General features: G+C 40.0%; 1 long non-coding RNA gene across 1 annotated transcript; it reads left to right on the forward strand.

The window, feature by feature from the left end:
- Window positions 1–3,338: 3,338 nt before the first annotated feature.
- LOC146369498 (uncharacterized) lies at window positions 3,339–4,279 on the forward strand. The gene is made up of 2 exons (XR_014797409.1): window positions 3,339–3,438; window positions 4,022–4,279. It is a non-coding gene; the product is annotated as an uncharacterized LOC146369498 (long non-coding RNA).
- The last annotated feature ends 4,146 nt before the right edge of the window (window positions 4,280–8,425 follow it).

Consider the following 8,425-nt stretch of genomic DNA (forward strand, 5'->3'; position numbering starts at 1 on the left):
GACATGACCAGAGCGGAACAGAGGAGGGCAAGGCACAGCAGGAAACAGCCAGGGAGGAGCAGATTATCACAAAAGGAGGGAAAAGACAGGAAGTAAAACTGGTATTAGATGGAACAGAAACTTAACCATCACAATTAAAAAGGAAAAAGAAACAAAAAACATGTAACATAAAGCATAAAGGGGAAACCTGAACAATAAGTCAGGGAGAAAACAGAAGGAGCACACACAGAATTGACTATAGTAATAACTTTTTAATTCAACAAACTGATCACATGATTATGCAGTGAAAATATTTTATTGACGGTGCGCATTTTGCAGATTACGTGGACGACAGATTATTCCAGCCATAGACTGCATAGGTGATTAATTAGTGTACTTTGTAACAACCTCCTTATGATTGTGCTGGTCACAAGCAGATGACTACGATTGTCCAGAGTTTGCATAGGAGACGCCAGCTTGTCTGCAAACTACGAGCTGAATGGTTGTGAAACTTAACTTGAAAGATTCACCTTCAAAGTAAAATATGCACTTCAGTGCTTTGGCCGACATGTTTCAAAACTTTTACTTTGAAAGGCTGTTTCAGGTTTTCACACTTTCACTCTGAGGCTACGTCCACACGTACCCGGGTATTTTTGAAAACGGAGATTTTCTGTTTTCGTTTTAAAAAATAATCCCGTCCACACGTAAACGCGAAAAAATGAAGGAAAACGCTGCTAGGAACATACCAAAGCAACAGGTGGCGATATATTCCTAACCGTGTAGAAATGTTGGCCAATCAGAAGTCTAGAAGCCTCGGTGGGAAATAGTAAACAAAGATGGCGCATAGAAGCAGAACTGAGTCGTATGTGTGGAGGGACAGTAACTGTGTGTGTATATGTAAGCATTTAAACACTGCAGAGAGTACAATTAACAGTAACAGTATTTTGTCTACGTCCCCCATTGTAGAAATTCATTTCACCGAAACAATAACGTGGTGCACAGTGTGACGTCAAAAAAATGCGCACACCTTTGACGCTGCGTTTTCTCCGTTTTCCTCGTCCACACGTAAATGCAAAAACTGAGTTTTCAAAAATATCCACCCTGGCAAGCGTTTTTAAAAATCTCCTTTTTCAGTGACCGAAAACGCCGTTTACGTGTGGACGAAAGGTGCAAACGCAAAGAAAAATCCGTTTTCAAAAATACCCGGGTACGTGTGGACGTCCACACTAATGCGTTTTCGTTTGAAAACGCATCGTTTTCTCTCCGTTTTGGCCTCCCGTCCACACTGAGACTGCGTTTTCCCCAAGGAAAAACGCAGCGTTTTGAAAACGCTCTCGAAAACGAATATATTTCAAAACTGAGCTGTCCCGTCGCAGTGTGGACACTCGAAAACGCAGACTTTCTAAAACGATGACGCATTGTAGTCATGTGATGCAGTCATGTGACCAATTAAACAAAGATAGCGGAGGGCATTATACAGCAGTTGTTTTGATTGCTCTCAATTTTGACAGCCCTAAAAACATTCATATCAGTTTGTACATGCTCCAGATAGCTTTTCTTCAAATTCTTTAACTCTCACTTGCTTTTGCGCATTTCAATGTGGACGCACAACTCTGTGAAAACGACTGAAAACGCCGTTTTCAAATCTATCCGGGCTAGTGTGGACGTAGCCTAAGAGAGAAGCAGGTGAGTGTTTGCAGACATGTTAGCATCTTTTATGCAAGGTAGAGATGACTGAGGCAGTCTTCTAGTGACCAGCGCAATCGCATGGAGGTTTCCGGTGCAGCAGCATATACCTTCTTGTAACCAGTGTCACTTAGCGACCGCAAGTAACCATTCGGCAACTAGTTGGGCAATACACATGTTTCCTTAGCGACCAGTATTTCTCAGATGCTCTCTATGGTCATGTGACCGTACAGTGTCACATGTCCAAAAACCTGAATAATGATGACATCAGACATGTTAAGTTCACCACGTGTCATGATTAGGCTATGTGCAGGCAGGACGAGGACCCAAAAGCAAGCTCACGGAGGCAGGAATGAACTCAAAACACAGTTTTATTGCTGACGGAAGTTAAGGCGATACAAAATAATATGAAACTAAACTGGGAAGTCATAAAGGAACTGACTCATGAGGAAACACACAGAGGGGCACACAGTCATGAGGGAGAACGCAACACAGAACTGAGGGAGACGTGGACATAAATACACAGAGGGTTAACGAGGGAAGTGGGAGCACACGGGGAACACAGCTGACACAGATAATCGTAATGAGACAGGGCAGGAGTGAACACAACATGACGCATACTGACGAGAGACTGTCAAAGTAAAACAGGAAGTACACAGAGGTTCAGACAGGAGGAGAGAGAGCACGGGGAGAGCACGGACATAACGGGCTGGGGAAAACATGGAATAAAACACAAGGAGGGGGACCAGGTGACCCTGAATCCTCCCTTAGTTATGCTGCAATAGACGTAGGCTGCCGGGGGATTCCCATGATGCATTGAGTTTTTCCTTTCCAGTCACCTTTCTCACTCACTATGTATTAATAGACCTCTCTGCATTGAATCATATCTGTTATTAACCTCTGTCTCTCTTCCACAGCATGTCTTTTATCCTGTCTTCCTTCTCTCACCCCAACCGGTCGCAGCAGATGGCCGCCCCTCCCTGAGCCTGGTTCTGCCGGAGGTTTCTTCCTGTTAAAAGGGAGTTTTTCCTTCCCACTGTCGCCAAAGTGCTTGCTCATAGGGGGTCATATGATTGTTGGGTTTTTCTCTGTATCTATGAAGCGCCTTGAGGCGACTTTTGTTGTGATTTGGCGCTATATAAATAAAATTGAATTGAATTGAATCGAATTGAAACGAGGGCTCACAGATACACAGAGGGGCACACAGGGGGTAATCAAATAAGGAACATCTTAACAGAACAACCTAGGAACCAAGGCATAAATAAAGAACAAAATACAAAACACACGAAAACTAAGAATACTGGGCCAACATGGCCCACGACCATGACACCACGTAACAACAAAACAAAAGTCAGAGAGAGGGTGGGAGAGCACTTTGGTTGTATGAAGATCAGTATGTGTCCACATGACTGCGTTTAACCCTCTACACAGCAAATTCAAAAGTGTTAAATGTATTGGTGTTAGTAGTCTTCTTGCAAAAGTAGAGTTAATTTTACTCTAAGTAGAGTCACATTCTTTTAATGTAACTCTGAGGTGTAAAATGATAGTAGTTAAAATCGAGTGTTAAAAATGAGTGTTTCTATGTCAAATCTGGAGGTGTTACAATGGAAACATTAACTCTTGACCTCTTAACTCTGAACTCCTACAGGAGCTATGACACTAATAGAGTAAATTCACAGACTCCGCCCCCAGCACCATAGGCTCCAATCGAAGCTGAAGTGAAGCCGTTTCAGAACATTTTGCTCTACATATTTGAGTTGTTTGCCATGCTTGGTAAGTCATTTTTTCACAGATTGTTTCAATTATTATTATTAGCTTTTACTTCCGTGGCTCTTTGGAGTGGAGACAAAGCTGTGTGAAAGGCATTAGCCATGTTGCTCGGTGATAGCATAATATTCTATTTTAGCTAGCTGAAAGGTATTGTTTGCGGGCAAATACCACAGCCTTGAAAAAAAGCTTGCATGTGAATTTTCAGTCAAATTTTTGGTCAAATACACCTAAAACAATGTCTAGAATGTGAAATGTTGGTATAATGGTGCTACTTGAAGCCTGAAAACAATCTAAAAACCCCCAAAAACAAGCAAACAGCAGTAGCAGATGTCCTGACTGGGTTCTACGTTAGCATTTAGATCCCTCCAGAGTTTTGTGCACACGGTTTAGGTAAAAATGAAAAAGGTTGAGGTTTTACATTTAGTTCAGTATTACCTGTTGCCTGTGTCCTTGTCTTTTGGGAAAATACTTTACACAAGTAATGGCTCAAAGAGGATTCCTTTTTTTTTACTGTGCTGCAATTGATTACCGGATTATTTGTGCCATTAATTAGTGTCAACTAATTTTTTTTTCGATCTCCACATAGGATATGCTTGTGAAGATGGAATATGGGGGAGAGCAGAAGTGCGTTGAAGTTCCACAAAGTGATGAATGAAGGACATGCATATTGTATTGAAGAAATAAGTGATGAGAATGCTGTTATTTGCATTTACCAGCTCACCTATGTCAGACCTTTTGATAAACAAAATTCTAATGAAAGTGAGAACATGTACACTGTTACATCTTTCAGAAAATGTTTTGAAATTGTGGTGCACAGTTCAGAATAAATGTTTTTCAAAAACCATTGCATCTTTTTAGTAAATGTTTATTTCCAAAAGAAATTTCTAGAAGTTCAGAACAGTAAAATTCCCGCTTTTTTGAATTAATTAGAAGATAACTCTTACGTAGTTAAACTAAAATACCCTTTGAGAGTTAATATATAAACTCTTAACACCTAGTTAGCATTAGTAAGTGTTAAATTATCAACTCCAGACAGATTTGGTGTTTAACACTAAATCAGAGTTAACGTACCAACTCTCCAAAAAGAGTTAAATTAACACTCTCTGGTGTGGACCCATATAGACACTTTAATAGTGTTGAAATCAAATCTGACAGTGTTAATTTGGACATGCTGGATTTGCTGTGTAATGTTCCAGATGTAAACACCCCGTGCCACATTCCTGCTCTAATGCTTTGGTTTTTATGTCATAAATACACAAGACATCACAAGCAAAGAGTTGTAGAAAAAGAACAAAACAAAATAATGATTTATACCAACCCAGCTGGGATGCACTTTAAACAGGCATGTGAGTGATTAGTCACAGTAGCAAAAGCTCCCTAAAAAAATCAAAGATGCCTGACACCCCTCATCAACAGCCATTGTGTAATAACTATAAATTTAGGAAGAAATATTAGAAAAGAAAAAATCGGCTACAAAACAAGCTGTTTCATAACAGCTGAAAAATATGTTAATTACTGTGAATAATAGTGAATCGGCTACAAAACAAGCTGTTTCATAACAGCTGAAAAATATGTTAATTACTGTGAATAATAGTGTAATTAGAGCCACGGTTTAAACCTGGAACAGCAGCAACCTCCTTTATCCAGCTCTTACATGTGGATAACAAGAAGTTTCCAAACCAGTCGAGACACATAAATCCTCCTGCTATCTGGGGTCTGCTCCAGAATATCCTCTTACTTAGAATACCTCACCTAGCAGAGGCATCCTGGTCAAATGCCCGAACAACTGGCTCCTTCTGATGTGGAGGAGCTCATTTCTGCCACTTGTATCCTCAGTCTCTTTATTCCGGTTCAACTTCCTAGCTGAGGGCAGGAATATAAATTAACCAGTAAAGTTTTTCTTACCCACAACAAACCAGCGAAGTCTACATCAACCTTTCTGTCAATGAACATGACCCTTGAATGCACCTTTTCCATGGGTTCAGACTAGAAGGTGGTAATGCCCTGCCATTAGTGTTCCACTATCAGGGCAAAAACTAACGGTTCATCCTGAATCAATACTTCGACTGACTGGTGGACTCCTCTCTCCAGTACCCTGTATTAGACCTTATTAGGAAGACTAAAACCCAAGTGGCTACGTAGACCTTGTTCATGCAGTTTTGCAGAGGCACATCAATCGAGACTACGTAACAACCTGTGCTTTAAGTTACGTTGAAACCAAGCACACCATTGTTTTTTTTTTGTGACATTACCAATAAGTTTGATGTGTCACATGGCCCTCTTCCTATTGAAAAAACAAAAGTTGTATCCAAGATGGCCGACTTCTAAATGGCCACCATGGTCACCACCCATCTTGAGGAGTTTGCCCCCTCACATATACTAATGTGCCACAAACAGGACTTTAATATCACCAACCATTCCCATTTTATTACGGTGTATCCATATAAATGGCCCACCCTGTAGTTTATGAAAGTTTTTCCTATTTAGCATGTGGCTAAAACAAAACCCAAACTTTACTCTGGTCACGTCAAAGCAGTGGACATGTTAACAGTTATTTATCTACACATCCAGCAAATATCCAGCACACAGCAGCACAATAAACGTAAAAAGTCACTTTTGCTCAGTTTTTGGTCCACCACTAATATGTTTGACTCTTTCACTCTTTCCTTTTGTTTTTACATGTGGATATACTGGTTATTCTCACATACCTCCTCCTATGAAAACGAAGATGGTAACTAAAACAAATAAAATAATAAAATCCTTCTCATTATCACTGATTATTTTTCATCCAAATGAAGAGTCTAAAGGGTCTCTGGGGACTTTTGAAAGGCTTCAAATTGGATTTGTTGAGGAAACCTGATATAATAAGGAGATAACATGAGCAGCAAACAGTAACTATTGTGATTATTTTCTGTCCATTGTCTTTGTTCACTTTGTGTTTGGTTTCTTAAGCCTGGTATTTAGAATAAATATTGCTCTATCAGTACATTAAAGCAGAATTATTTCAGGATGAATGGCTAACAGCCCCCCCAGCCTCCCTCCTCATCATCCTCTCCCTTACTGTGCTAACACTTATTGAAAACAACGAGCTCTTCTCCCACATTCCAGCATTTTATCCAGAACAGGGATTACTGGGGTTAGTGTGAGCGTGTCAGTGTGAAATCAGCTAAACCAAGAAACACACAACTCTAATCTGACAGCGAGAAGAAGTTTCCAGCTCAGCTATGAACTAGATAAACACGCCCTTATTTTACACTGAACTCAATGTGTTTCTGTTGGATAGATACAAGTTCAGGGTTTGAGGAAAACGCTGTTGGATAAAATTCTAATATCTGTGACCTCAGCTGGGTGAATTTTATTAACTCTGGTGATTATTTGCCCTTTTTTAATCTGGCGCCATCGCTGGGGGAAAATGTCATGTAACACTAAACCTGCAAATGTAGCAGCGCTGCTATATTACTTTATATTACTGCTGATTAGTATGCAAACAGCTGGAAAGACACACAGAGAAAAATATAAGGTATTTCTCTAAATCTTATTTTTTTGGAGCTAGCTGGGACCGCATTTGGTGAAATGCAATGAGAGAGCAGAATAGTGATAATATACATTTAAAAAAGAATAATTTTATTGAGTAAAATCTCTTAATTTGCAGATAAATCAGTTCAGCCACTCAGCTGCTAGCCTTTTCTCTCTTCTCTCTTTCTCGCTTCTCTTTTCCAATCTGTGGTTGGTTATGTTTGAATTTTCTCTCTCTCAACAGGGAGTTCTTCTTCAGCTGATCAGCTGATGGTTGGGTTTCTATTATAGTGTTTTAGGGTCTTTGCCTTACAATAAAAAATACATTGAGATTGTTTTTTTGTTAACAGGTGCCGAATATAAAGATTTCAGGATTATTGATTTATGAGTTGGTTCAAAAATAGGATGTTTATTTAACAGCATATGCACTTATATTGAGATAAAAGGAGAAAAGAAATTGAAGGATAAGTAACCAAGAAAAAAAACACAAAACAAAAACTCCCACTGCCACTGGGGGTGTGATTATTTCTCAGGTCCATCCATTCTCTTACTGCCACGGGTTGTATTGAACCTTGGTGTGATGTTTACCTGTGCTTTTAAACTTGATATAAATAGATTAGCTCTGTTGCTAAGGCAAGCTTTTTCAATTAAGGCTGTTCAGGAAAGTGAAGGTCTACCTTCCTCTCATGACTCTGAGAGAGCAGCTCACACTATTATTACCTCTTGATTAGACTGCTGTAATTCTTTGTACACTGGCCTCAATCTCTCATCACCTGCAAACTGTACAAAGTGCAGCCTTTTGACAGGAAAGAAAGCTGTAACCGTGTCACAGCTGTTCCGGCTGCTTAGTCCATCTCATGATGTTTTTAAGTGTCTCGATGGTTTGGCACCGCCCTGCTAGACCAAACTCATACATTGTTACACTCCCACCAGAGCCCTGAGGTTTACAAACCAAGTCCTTCTGGTAGAACATGCCTGAAACACCTCATCTCAGAAGTGTCCTAGTGGTGAATTAAAAATGACTTGTGATCCTTACAGACATAAATCCAGTCCAAATGGCCTTATAGTCGAGATTTCAAAGACACATTTTATGCAATCCTAATCATGTTTGGACATCATCTCATGCTGCATTGCTGGTTAAACTGTCCTGAATAAAGTGATCTAATCTTGGATCAAACCAGGCCACAAAATGTTTGCTCAAATCTTATCAGTATAGCTTTTGAACCTTGTGAGGACATAAAGTTATTTCGTTTTTAATACATGCAGTAAAGTAATGCTCTTATATTTTATCAGAGGAGAACAGGCTGTATTTACCATGGCAACCAACACAGTCACTGAGAAATGTTCACATCAGCTTGCAGTTATGGCAGCGTCTGACTGCAGCAGCAAGTCTGACATAGTCTCCAGTGCTTCAACTTCTTGCTGATGGTTGGATGACTTTCCTTGTGCAGCATGTGGCCACCAACTCTGCAGA

The sequence above is a fragment of the Perissodus microlepis genome, chromosome 17 (assembly GCF_051167445.1).
Source record: "Perissodus microlepis isolate ML-2025 ecotype Zambia chromosome 17, ASM5116744v1, whole genome shotgun sequence".
Lineage (NCBI taxonomy): Eukaryota > Metazoa > Chordata > Actinopteri > Cichliformes > Cichlidae > Perissodus > Perissodus microlepis.